We start from the raw sequence: 14,690 nt of genomic DNA on the forward strand, positions 1-14,690 counted from the left end.
TGTCTTTGCTTATGAATCCCTTCGAAAGAAGAACATTTGCAGAAAAACTGCAAGTAAAAGAACTCGGAGCAGAAAAGCCAGAAGTGAACATAACCCAACAAGAAAGAGCAAAGGATAGAGCCTACAAGAGAAGTTTTACCAGAGTTTGCTTTAGGCTTGGCTAACTAGTTGTGGGTATGCCAATGCAATTTTTTGCTTTCCTTGTATACTTTTTAAAACAAGTGCGTGTGATAGTTCGTGGACACAGACAGGGTTGACAGACCTGAAACATCTGTCGGAACGGATAAAAAAAAAAACACGAGCGAGCAAGAGTGCATATGAACAACTGTGTGAAGCTAGCCATGCTAGAGGTAAGAAACTTCTATTTATTCCACTAGCCTCTATGTATTTCCCTTGAGGTGGACACTGATTGCAGTCCCTCACAACCTCCCACCACCCCTTTCAAGTGTACTGTGTATAGTTATCTGCAAACCTATGGTGGGACCAGGCCTTCATTGTGCATATTGTATATAGTCCTCTGCAAACCTATTCAGTGAACATACTGTATATAGTTCTCTGCAAACATGGTGGGACCAGGCCTTCATTGTGCATATTGTATATAGTCCTCTGCAAACCTATTCAGTGAACATACTGTATATAGTTCTCTGCAAACATGGTGGGACCAGGCCTTCAGTGTTCATATTGTATATAGTCCACTGCAAACCTTTTCAGTGTACATACTGTATATAGTTCTCTGCAAACATGGTTGCATCAGGCCTTCAGTGTGCATATTGTACATAGTCCTCTGTAAACCTATTCAGTGTACATACTGTATATAGTTCTCTGCAAACCTATGATGGCTTTAGGCCTTCAGTGTTCATATTGTATATACTCCTTTGCAAACCTATTCAGTAATACATACTGTCTATAGTTCTCTGCAAACCTATGGTGGCTTCAGGCCTTCAGTGTTCATATTGTATATAGTCCTTTGCAAACCTATTCAGTGTACATACTGTATATAGTCCTCTGCAAACCTATGGTGGCATCAGGCCTTCAGTGTGCATATTGTACTGTATGTAGTCCTCTGCAAACCTATGTTGGTATCATGCCTTAAGTGTGTCTTCAACAACCACACACAAAAGTTTGCACATTTACATTAATTTTTATTTCATTGTATTTGTCTAAATGCATACTAATGCAGACTGATATATTTATGAGTGACGTTTACTAACGCAATGGCTTGGCCGTAACACACTCACCCATTATCTCACTCACTCTCTCACTCTCTCACTCACTCACTCACTCACTCACTCACTCACTCACTCACTCACTCACTCACTCACTCACTCACTCACTCACTCACTCAGAGAGAGAGAGAGAAAATCACAAAAAAATCTTGTGGGGGAGGATGCCCAGATGCACCAGCCGCCACTGATATTTATATATATATATATATAGAGGAATCAACCCTGATGTGTGTATCCAGACATAAATAAACAGTGAAGAGCCTTACCTCATGAAGTGTCCTAATCCGTTTTGCCATAAAATGATTGTAAAACTGAGTAATTGCCGCGGCTTGGTCGGAAAGCGAGACCGTATTGATCCTATTGATCAGTCTATGAAAACAACATCAGCTCCATTCCAAGGCGAGTCCATCTCTCCCCTGATAATGTTCTTAATAAGTGGAATATTTATTGCGGCGTCTCGCACCGCAATGAGAGAGAGAGAGTGGAGACAGTGAGGGGAGAATTGATCCAGAGGACTCAAAGAGGGACATATGATGTAGTAGGACAGGGGTATTGTCCTAGTCTTTAAACAGGAGACACATTCTGTTTCTTGAGGCTAACCCGATCCGACCGACTTAATAAACCTCCATATAACTACATCAATCGATTAAAATGATGAGGACATCTTACTTTGTTGGTTTGTTATTAAACACCTGTCACAACTTATCAACGTCCGCATCAACACAACAGTGCTCAAACATGTGTCGGATAGAATATATTTCTTAAAGATGCACAAATTATTGTTATTTGCATGTCGGCATATAATACAGATAATTCTGAGTTTTTTATGGCTTGAAAATGCAAACAGCCAATTATGATTGATTGTGCGATCAACAGGATTTCCTGCTATTAAGGATATAAAAAGGGCAGCCATGGCTCTATGATGGTGATTAGGAAACGCAGAGAACTGCTGACCGGTGGTCTGGAAAAGAGCCCCCCCCCCGTGTTCCCTCTGTGTATTCTGAGGACCCTGCCAGGAGGATCCTGGGAGCTGGGAGAGTGAGGTTAGGGGTGAATCTGAAGAAGAGAGAGAGAGAGATCTGCAGAGGTAACCTGCCTAAGGGGCATGAACACACACATACACTAATTTTCTGAACACACACATACACTAAGTAACTGAACACGCAGTAAGTTACTGAACACATAGACTAAGTTACCGTACACACACACACTCTAAGTCACAAAATATATGCATCATACTTAGTTATGATGCACTGTCATAAATATTCAGTTGTTTATGTAATTATAACTGTGGCAAAATATGTTGAAAGTACAGTTTTGCATGTGATTCACATGATTTGTTTGCGTTAAAATGTGTGCGTATGTGTGTGTTAGACGTACGTGTGAAAATAAATGCGTGAGAACGTGTGCAATTGTTGTTCTTTTTGTGTTTGTATGCGTTGGCACACCTGTGTGTGTGTGTGTGTGTGTGTGTGTGTGTTTGTGTGTGAATGTCTATGAGTTTATTCTAGCACCAGATTGTGTATGTTAGGTTAAAAGTTTGCATTAAAGCCGTTGACCGTTTTTCCTTAGCCATTTTGTGATTCTACCTTTGTCTTTGTGTGGGTGAGACGTGTGGCAGTGTTTGGACAGTTGGCAGTTATATGTGACAGAAATCTCTGCCTAAACTACCATCATACAGATGGCTGAGAAAGAGCATCCGTCATCATAATCGACTTTGTTAATGTGTGTGTGTGTGTGTGTGTGTGTGTGTGTGCGCGCATACTCTTTATGTAATAAATAATAGGGCGAGGCGCTACATGACAGATGATGTCTTTATCCAGCTGTTTCAGAGCTTTGTGTGTGTTTGTGTGTGTGTGTGTGTCCGTGTGTATGTGTGTCTGTGTGTGTGTGTGATGACTGGGTTTCAGGGTCACATCTCCCCTTTGGCATTTTAGACGGGATAGGTTGAGGAAATACAGCTGCAATACACCTGGAATGTCTGTTTGTCTTTCTTTCTTTCTCTGTGTGTCTCTGTCTCTCTCTGTGTCTCTCTCACGCTGTGTGTGTGTGTGTGTGTGTGTGTGTGTGTGTGTGTGTGTGAGAGAGTGTGTGTCTCTCCATCTCTCTCATCTTCATTGTATCTGTCTGTCTGTCTGTCTGTCTGTCTGTCTGTCTGTCTCTCTCTCTCTCTCTCTCTCTCTCTCTCTCTCTCTCTCTCTCTCTCTCTCTCTCTCTCTCTCTTCCCCCCCCCCCCCCCCCCCCCCCAACCTCTTCACCTCTATGTCATCTGGGAATTTCCTCTCCTCTTCGCTCTCAACCAATCCTCCATCCCACCCCTTCTTTCTTCCTCCCATTCCTGTCATCCCTTCTTCCCCCAGGTGACAAGGGTAGACAGGGGGAGGCGGGGGGGAGGCGGGGAGGGGGAGGGATTGCACACCTGGTTCCTCTCTTTGAGGACGACCGGGCGAGAGACATTGCAGGAAGGGTAAAAGAGAGAATCCTTACATCAGTTTTAATACAGGTGCTGTCTGTTTCATGTAATGTGTGTGTTTGTGTGTGTGTGTGTGTGTGTATGTGTTGCACTGATAGATACCATTACACTTTGGGGATAGTGTTACATTGTTTGTCTGTAACTCAACACTGAGTACTATTGTCCTCCACGTCCTCACGGCGCTGTAATCAACTCAATCCAACTTTATTCACGTCGCACATTCACACACGCACAGACTTCTCCCCCCCGGCCGCACACAACACTGATCTGTTTAAACGACAACCGCTGTGCAACAAATGCAACCCAAATCAATAGTGCAAACCAAAACAAAGATAACGGGCAGGAAGAAAGGCCCGTCCCCGGCCCTTCCTGCGTTAAGGCTGTGGAGGGGGCGGCGGGCGGAGATAGTGTCTCTCACTCAGGGTGTTTCAGACATCCTGGAAAGCCCTACTCCACTACTCTTTGTGCCCATGAATAGGCGAGACCTTGGCCGGGCGTTAATTCAGCGTTATGTTTTTATCATTGAATATGCCCCATTGATGGCGGGCGGGAGTGCGAGAGCGTGCGCACTGAGTGCTGGGCCTCTCAACGGAGAGCGAGAGAGAGGGCGGTGAAAAGACTATGCGAGGATCTCAAACCTTCTCCAAAGAATAGAACTCTGAAATGGCCACCGTGTCACTCATGGCCACAACTACAGTGTGTGTGTGTGTGTGTGTGTGTGTGTGTGTGTGTGTGTGTGTGTGTGTGTGTGTGTGTGTGTGTGTGTGTGTGTGTGTGTGTGTGTGTGTGTGTGTGTGTGTGTGTGTGTGTCTACTCATTTCTCATTTGTTAAAAAATGTACGTGTGTGTGTGTTGCTGTGAGCCTATATATGTGTTTGAGCGACAGAGTGAGAGAGGGCGAGTGTCGGTGTTTGTGTGTGTGTGTGTGTGTGTGCTTGTGGCATTGCAGCAGAAAAATACAACCTGACAAACACAAGTATTGATTGGAATGTTCTCCTTTTCTCTCTCTCTTTTCTCTTCTCTTCTCTTCTCTTCTCTTCTCTTCTCTTCTTTCTTTCTCTCTCTCTTCTCTCTCTCTCTCTTTTCTCTCTCTCTCCCTTTTCTCTCCCCCTCTCTTGGCCGCTCTCCCTCTCTCTATCCCCCCTCCCGGGGAGAGAGAGGTGTTTTTCCATCTCTTTGAGATTGGACAGGAAGCCATCGAGGACAGGATGAAGAGAGGGGCGGCCTTAAAGACGAGGAGAGGCGGGAAAAAAATGGATTCAGGTGGAAAAGCGAAGAGGCCGAAAGAAAAGAAATAGATTGAGAGAGAAAGAGAAATTGGGGGTCGTTTCGGGGGGGGGGGGGTTGTTGAAACGGCAAGTGCCAGCATCACATCTGAAATGGAAGGTGGGGGAGAGAGAGGGAGAGGGAGAGAGAGGGTTGGGTTGAGCGTGGTAGAGCGACACTGACTGACTAGTGCTGGGAGAGGGGGGGAGAAGGAAAAGAGCTGTGATTCTAAAGGTGGGATGAGGGTGGGGCTGAGGAGGGGGTGTGCGGGCAGGGGGAGGGGTAGAGTTGCACAGAGTGGTGTAAATGGAGTCTAGTCTCATGTATCCCCCCTCCTCCCCTTCTACACACACACACACACACACACACACACACACACACACACACACACACACACACACACACACACACACACACACACACACACACACACACACACACACGCGCACACACTTTCCCTCTCCCCGTTATCTCTATTAGCACCTGCAGGCTAACGAGGCCCCCCACTCTCCGTTGCCCTGGCAACGGCTTGTCAACCCTTATGCACTATTTTTTCTTCACCCTTTCCCTCTCTCTCTTTCAATCTTTTTTTTTTGCGTTTTTATTTTCTCTCCCCGCAAAGACCACAGACGGCTAACTACCTTCAATTTCTCTCCCTCTCTCTCTCTCCCTCCCTTTCTCTCCCTTCCTCTCTCTCTCTCTCTCTCTCTCTCTCATCATCCTCTCCAGGTGATGAAAGAGAGAGGGGGGGGGTGGAAACGAACGAATGAGCATCAGATTCAGGAAAACATGCATTACGAACCTCCTTTTGCTTTTTCCAGGCGCCAACCGGTTATTTTCGTTGCTACCGTTTTTTAAAACTCTTGTAGCCGTATCCCATTCACCCGCTACAATGGCAGAGGGCTAGCACTTAGACAGGCGTCTCCAGCGCCAAGATCCACAACACTGATGCTTTCAGCTGGGGGGAAATGAGAGCCGTACTGTATGGAGGTAATGTCTGCTGCGTTCGCCCGTCTCTTTCTCCACCAAAACCTGTGTTTTCGAACGCTCATCTCTCGGTTCTTTCATCCGTTCTGAATTGGATAACAGCCGCCCAGGCCCCAATGTGTGGTAAATGACACAAAAACACGTCCCCCCTGTTGGAAGATGGATCGGTTTTGTACCTTTCGAGTTTCATTGCTTTCTTGCCTGTAATGTTTTGGGACTCATTTTAACAGTCAATGTCTTAAAGAGAATTGGTCGCGAACAACTCTGAACGGCTGAGATCGTTCGTAATCAATGTTGATGCCGATACGTCTAGCCGATGACGAAAAATAAGTAGATGATGATGATGATGATGATGATGAGGATGATCTGTTGCTTTATATCGCCGTTTTCAAGGCACTCAACGTTCACCTACATTCGTTATCAGAGGACATTCTGGGACATTATGACTCCACCTCAGATAATGCATATGTTTGGGTCAGTGACACCAAACTGTTCAGATGTAAGCAGGGACTGTAATCACACAGACCCAGCTGGGTTTGTACTCTCTCCTGCTTTCCTGCTCAGCGTATCGCTTTACAATTTCAAATCAAAGAACCAGTGACATGAAACAGATTAAATTCTTAAAAATAACCTTTTCAGTAAACACACACCGTGTACTCATGCACGTTGTGCACAGGCACGTACACACACCCACACACACACACACACACACAAACACACATACATACACACCCACACACGCACAGCTGTGAGGGAAATGGTTGTAGATTCGCTGTGTCCAGTAAGTGCTGATAATGAAGCTGTCTCTGGTGATCAATACAGATCGACCCCAGCTGCCTCTCTCCCTCTCTCGCTCTACCACTTTCGCTCGATCTCTCTCCCTCTCTCTCTCTCTCTCTCTTTCTCGCTCACTTTTGTCTCCTCTCTACTGACGTCTCCTTGTCTTCTTCTCCTCTCCTTTTCTCTTCTCTCCTTCCATTATTTTCTTCCCTCTCCCTTTCCTCCCGTCACTCTTTTTTCTGCTCTCTATTAATCCTCCCCTTCCTCACTACTCATCTGTCTTTTACTGTCCTCCTTCTCTCCTCATCCCCCCTTCTCAAATCTCCTTCTCATATCTCCTTTCCTCTCCTCTCCTTCACTCCCTCTCTCTGTCTCTGTCTCTGTCTCTCTCCTTCTCTCTCTGTCTCTCTCTCTCTCTCTCTCTCTCTGTCTCTGTCTCTGTCTCGCTCTCGCTCTCTCGCTCTCTCGCTCTCTCTATCGGCCGCCACCTAAAATAATAATAAATAGTTAAAGCAGAAGCCATTTCTTTATTGCAACCATTTGTAAAAAATGATTTAAAAGGATAAGAATTATTTTGGGGATATTAAACACATGCATTTATACATCATCACACTCCCAGCTCCTAAGCTGTCTCCACCCTGCCTCTCCTCCTCTCCTCTCTCCTCTTCTTAACCTCTTATCTGCTGCACCTATTTTTCTTTCAAACCTCCCCGCGCCCACCACCACTACAATCATCACCACCACCACCGCCACCTCCACCACCACCACCATCACTACCACAATCACTACCACAATCACCACCACCAGCACAACCACCACCATCATCACTATCACCATCAAGACCACCAACACCACTACCACCATCACCACGACCACCATCACTACCACCACCAACATCACCAGGTGTGTGTGTGCGTGTGTGCGTGCGTGCGTGCGTGCGTGTGTGCGTGCGTGCGTGCGGGACAAGGATTTGTGACAGTATGGGTGATGGTGTTTTGGCTTTAACGACTGAAGAAGACTAATTGGACATAAAAAAGCTTGATGAAGAACAGACAGACAATGAAAGACGCACAGAGGCCACAGTGCAGGGTCAAAGGTTATACAGGCAGTCGGCTGGGTAGAAGTGGTTTGTTTTGTACAAGACAAGACTGAGACACTTGGGCAGTCTTACATGCAGTACTTATCTGGTGTGTTGCTGGCAACACCACTACATACACTGCGGTACACCACCACATACTCATAGTACTACACTTACACACGGTACTAATAACAATACCACAGTACTTCCAACAACAACAACAACGACCTGGCTGTGTTGTGTTCCACCTGGCAGAACACAACACACCCACACACACACACACACACAGTGTCATTCTGATATCTTAATGTGCTCATGGGTTCCTTGTCAAGTCCAGGTTTCTCTACACAGAGAATGCTTCAGAGAAATAATAGACCCATTATTTATTCCCTCGGGTTAATCCATATCAGTCTTTTTCCCATATTGCAGCATGGTGTTTTGAAGAACAAGCTAAGGCGTAACAGCGGGGGACAGAATATCCTTCGGCAGGCATACATTTTGGATCACAGAAGTCAAGCTAGCTGGTTTTAGGTGCATTGTACATCATTGGTTTATTTGTAATAAATCGAGGATAGCTGCGCTGATTTAGGGAAGGGAAAAAAAGTGTTTTCATTGTAAAAGTGTTGAGTTGAATCGTAATTTACACTGGAGGAGCTAGGGGCTTAGCATGCCTTCACACAGCACAGACAATGCAATCATAGATGTGAAATTGCAACTCCGTTTTGAATCACACCTGTGTTTAATTTTTTCACCCGTAATATCAAATCCCCGGTTTCAACTGGATCTCTCCCGGACACGTTTTATGACCACGAGTGAGCAAGGTCACGGTTCGTTACTCTCACTCTTGTCTCCTTCCTCAAAGCAAAACAAGGAGGAGGCAGACAGCCGAGCAGGTCTTTATTCCTCCACAGTAAATCCAGGGGTGTGTTTGCAGACGCACAGGAGGCGACGGCAGCAGATGACTAACTGCTGCACACAGACACATCCATTCCCCCTGATTATGCCCAGGAGGAGGAAACTATTAAAGTCAAAACAGTTGATTATTTGAAAAAGTATAAATTAACACAAATACTTTGTGGCGCGTGTGCGAAAGGCCGAAGTAAGGAGGGGTAAAAGAGAAAGAAAAAGGAAGAATAGTAAAATGCAAATGTGGTGAACACGATCATCATGCAGCCACTGAATTATCTGGCACCGCCACAGGGCACATAACTTCTAAATGACAGGAGGAAACACAACACACTCCCTCAGTCGTATTAACTGCTTGCTTCCCACACTGAGGAATGACAGCGCACAGCAGCGCTAGGCTGTATTTTACCACAACGTCTTTAAGATGCCAGCCCTCCATTGTATCAAGTAGGAAGATAAAGGCCGTCATTCAAACTGCCTTTAAGTCCTGACACTTTTTTTTTGCCTGGGGATGACTTGTGGATGAAATTGTCAAACTGGAAGAGCCGACGTTGTAAAGCCACCCAGATAAACGGGGGAGTTTTAATGTACGATCCTTGCGGCAACGGGCCATCTGTTACAATGAACTCTGGTTCTCTTAGCCTGGGCTTTAATTGCATGTTGGAGGCGCAGGTGACGGTGTGGAATGAGGTCACGGGGTCAGGCAGTGCTGGTGTGTGGACCGTAAAGGTTGTGGACATGCTTGGAGGTGGATGCTTTTTTTTTTCCTCTATTGGTTGTCATGGTGATGGAATGGGATGTTATTGCACCGTTTTTTTCAACGTGGCAAATTTAGATTGAAGTGCGCGTGCCAGCAGTTATGGATTCCGTTATTCAGTTGGTGAACATTTATTAAGGATTGAGTCAGAGAATATACTGTCTAGAATGTTCTGACTTCCGAGCAAATGTTATTCGGTTCGATTTCCATGACGGCAGTCTCCCTCTAGGCTCGCTTGAGCGAGATGCCCTCAACCCTACCTGATCCTTAATAACATTTACGCTAAGGCGCGTTAAACCAAAGAAATAGTGCGAATCTGCTGCGCATCACCCTGGTGCATTCCTCATCATCCCGGGCAGAAGAGCTCCTTCCTGTGTGCTCCTTCTCAGGATTTCTTCCATTTCCTGCTGGGTTTAAGGGGGTCCTCTTTGCCCTTTGGGGGGGCTTAGGGGTGTTGTCTAACCTAGGCCGGCGAATCACACTGAGACTGTAATTGTGATGAAGGGGCTTTACTCGTAAACCTGGCGGGACATTTACCACTGGCCCCTCGTGTTCTGCTCGGTGTGTTCACTACTTACGGGCCTTGAGTTGTTGTTGTGCTTAGGATCCCCATGGCTCTGTAACACCAATATCTCCGCATCGGAAGTCTTCACACGAAACATTATTACATTACGAAGATAGAGGGGGGAAGTTGGGAGTAGTTACAAAGAGGGCAATGTGTTTCTCTTAATCTGTTACCAGCCACCAGGCGATCTTTCTTGTCTATATCTATGTATATACAGAAAAGGGCAAACTAAAACTACGAAAAAACACAATGCGATACTGCAACAAACACAAGTAACTTTGGATGGCCTTTATTGTGGATGCTGTATAAATTACACTGAGGCTGTATATCAATGAACTGCTATACGTCCGTTCAATAATTCATGCTGTGAATAGGGATTGTACAAATGAATGCAATCCTCTTGTGTTTGGTTTAATAATGACTTTGGTTGCGTGCCATTGTTGTCCCCCAGCACACAATTGATTGCAATGAGGCTAGCCACGTTTGACTGTGTATTATCAGTCCTTTAGATGTGCTTCCAGCTTTAAAAGGTCTCTTGGCAGTGTGTCAGCGTCACCCGGTATCAAAACATCGGTTGGAAATAAGCGAGTGGTTGCGGGGGGCTTTCATCGCGGTGGAAGGGCTGTAGACGATACGATGCAATGTCAAATTAAAACGCTGTTGCGTACACCCGCCAAAAAAATCGGAGGGGAAAATAACCCAAGAGGAGGACGCCTTCAATGGTGATTAAACGAATTATCGGACTATAATGGTAACCGTGGTGATCTGGCATTGGCGATAGACCAATGGCTGCAAAGTCTGGCTAGGTAGTAGTAGTCGCTCTGTTGTGGTTTTGTCATTGAAATAATTAATCTCACTATTTGGGCCCACAAACGTTTTTTATCGGGCCGCCGCTGCTAGCGTAGTTGATGTTAGCGACGCCATTGTAGCCATTGTTGCTACCGCTGTTGTACTCGTGGAGTCATTAGCTTACTTCATCAAAGTAGTTTAGTGGCTGTTATATCACTGCTGCTCGCAATGTGTTTGATACTTTGTACTTTGTACTTTCTATTAATCGCTTTTATTTTTTTGCTATTATCTGGAACTCTGGTTTCTGTGGCAACGCGTCGTTCTGTTCTGGCTGTCCACTGCTGTCCATTGTTAGGGTGTTTGTGTGTGTGTCTGCCTCACTCTCTCTGCCTCTCTTTTATAGTTGCGTGATTTGTGGTGACAGCAGTATGTGGGTGTGTGTGTGTGTGTGTGTTTTTTGCCTGTGGGTGTGTGTTTGTGTGTGTGTAGTAGGCAGGCGAGGGAAGAATACACGAGAGCGAGGGAGAGAGGGTAATGGGTGATGGTGCATGCCACTGTGTGAACGGAGGGACATGGGTGGCAACACTTCTGTCATGCCAGGCCACTCGTTCACTTTGAGATGCGGTGTGCGCGCGCGTGCGTGTGTGTGCGTGCGTGCGTGTGTGTGTGTGTGTGTGTGTGAGAACAACTGTCTATTTCTGTTTTTATAGTATGTGTAGCCAGATGTGCTCATATATGTTAAAGTAAATCTTCTACCCTCTGCAGTGTATGTGTGTGTGTTTGGTGTGTGTGTGTGTGCATTTAAGTGTGAATCCTGATACAGATGGACCGCAATAAAGGCAGCACGACTCATTAATATTGATGAGCCAAATCTATACCATGAAAATTTAATGGAACAATAATTTGTGTCTGGCTGCCTGGTGTACATCAACGTGTCCTATTCGTGCAGCAACTTTGTGTGTGGGTGGGTGTATGTTTGTGAGTGTTTGTGTGTGTACATGTGATGAGTTTTCAGGTGTTTTCTCATCATATTTGGAGTGTGTGTCACACTCCCACTCTGAGTCAGACTTGCTCTCTCTCTCTCTCTCTCTCTCTCTCTCTCTCTCTCTCTCTCTCTCTCTCTCTCTCTCTCTCTCTCTCTCTCTCTCTCTCTCTCTCTCTCTCTCTCTCTCTCTCTCTCTCTCTCTCTCTCTCTCTCTCTCTCTCTCTCTCTCTCTTCCCCCCCTATCGCTCTCTTCTTCTCTCGCCCACATCACAAAAATACTGTCAGTAGCTGGGACCTATTTTGTATATGAATGTGTGTGTTTGAGGAGGGTTGCATGTGTGCATTGGTGTGGGCGTGTGCATGTGTGTGAGTGTGTGTGTGTCTGTGCTCTATGTTGAAATGTCACTGCAGTAAGCTCATGCAGGTGTTTGGCAGCGATACACAAACACACACACACACACACACACACAAGCAAACTGTCCAATATCAGCGTATATGAGGGGGGGAACCACACTGTTCTCACTGTGTCACGGGAAAAAAGACAGAGACACACTCTGTGTGTGTGTGTGTGTGTGTGTGTGTGTGTGTGTGTGTGTGTGTGTGTATGTGTAGGAGCAAGAAAGCATGAGTGTGGAAGAGAGAGAGACCTATGGGAGCCTAGCAGAGAGAAAGAAGGTGTGATGTATGTCAAGTAAAAGTATCGGGAACTAAAGTTGTTGAGGCTGGAATGGTGGTGGTGATGCTGCGGAGGCTGATCTGGGGGGTGCTGGCTGGAGAGGGTCTGGGGGGGGGGGTGTTGAGGGGAAAAGCATTCACATTTAGCTGCACATTCACAGGTGGAGCTAACCGCCAGTTTTTTTTTTTGTTATTATGCCGTACAAGGTGGAGTTACTGCCTCCATTAAGCTACTAATGATCCCTGCATCAAGCCCTTGCACCAGACACACACATTCACACACACACAAACATGATGCATACTTATGCACACGCTCACACACACCCATACATGCATATACACACAAAGGTATAAACACACATATAAACACACACACACACACACACACACACACACACACACACACACACACACACACACACACACACATACAAAACACACACAGTAACAAATACACACACACACACGCAAACATAGACTGGTAGAATGAAACACACACTCAAAACGCAAATGCAATAACACCTACACCCACCTGCCAACACAAATACATACACACACACACACACACACACACACACACACACACACACACACACACACACACACACACACACACACACACACACACACACACACATAAACACACACACATAAACACACACACATAAACACACACACACACACACATACAGACACACAGAAAGTCCTAAACACCAGCGTTGAGCACAACAGACGGGTTGAAATAATGGAGCGATACTGCACAGCAATAAAAAAGAGGGGAGGGGGGGGAGGAGATGGGAGGGGAGGAGGAGATGAGGGGAGGAGGGGAGAGAGAAACACAGCAGTAGTAGATGACAGTGGAGAAAGTGAAAGTGAGGTAAAAATAGATGGAGGGGGATGACACACGCTCGCATGAGAGGTGGACATGATGGATTGAGAGACGAGGAGAAAGACGGAGCGGGTGAACATCAATGTGATGTGTGTGTGTGTGTGTCAGTTTCCGTGCCGTCGTTATTGTCGTATGGTCGCGCCATGCGCTCACCATCTAATGCAGCAGGGCATTATGCCATGCATGTGTGCACACACACACATATGCGCGCGCACACACACACACACACACACACACACACACACACACACACACACACACACACACACACACACACACACACACACACACACACACACACACACACACACACACACACACACACACACACACACACACACACACAGCCACAACCCCACACAGAGACTGAAGCGTGACATTAATCAGCGAGCTAGCTCTACACGGATGCATTAGCCGTAGCGTGGCTGTACATGGTAATAACGATATGCATGCATTAAGCACACATTTGCTTTGCATGGACAGCCCCCCCCCCCGGGGGCCTGAGGGGCCACCGCCCCCCGCGGTTGGAGGAGGAGGAGGAGGAGGAGGAGGAGACAGGAACACAAAGATAGACTCTTCGGCTGTATATTCCTTCCTCTCACTATCTCGCTCTCTAGCTCTCTCTCTGTCTCTCTCGCTCATCTCTGCACAGGGACACACAAACACACCCATGGATGGGAAAATGCACAGATGTGTGCACAAACACATATACATAGCACACACACATACACACATGCACATATGTGCATTGACACACACACCCACACACATGTTCCCTTATACACGCTACCATATACAAGTCTGAGTTTACACCCCTAACGCACCTGAGTGTTTAACACCTCCCAGAGATATCCCTCAAATTAATCTCTCCTCTCCACACATCACTAAACATCACGCACACACACGCACGCCCCCTGCCCCCTCAGCCAATCAGCTCGCTGGGTCTGCCCAGCGATCTGCTTACCGGGGTAATGGCTGGATGGCGTTGCTCCTTGTTTGATTTGAATTTCAAAATGCTGCCCTCATTACCTTTCCCAATTATTTAATCAATTATTCATGAAATCCGCTTCTTCTGCAGATGGGGGCACTTTTTGGAGAAGGGTGTGTGTGTGTTTGCGTCCGTACGTGTACGCGCTTGCACATTTGTGTGTGTGTGTGTGTGTGTGTGTGTGTGCGTGTGTGAGTGTTTGTGTGGTGCCTTGAACTTGGTCCATCGATTCTCGTTCCCAGACTGTGAGCATGCACAAGTGGCCCTCAACCATAGATGGAGAGGGAGAGATGGAGATGGAGGACAAGGGTGCGTTGAAGAAGGGA

The sequence above is a fragment of the Gadus morhua genome, chromosome 17, assembly GCF_902167405.1.
Source record: "Gadus morhua chromosome 17, gadMor3.0, whole genome shotgun sequence".
NCBI classification, from domain to species: domain Eukaryota; kingdom Metazoa; phylum Chordata; class Actinopteri; order Gadiformes; family Gadidae; genus Gadus; species Gadus morhua.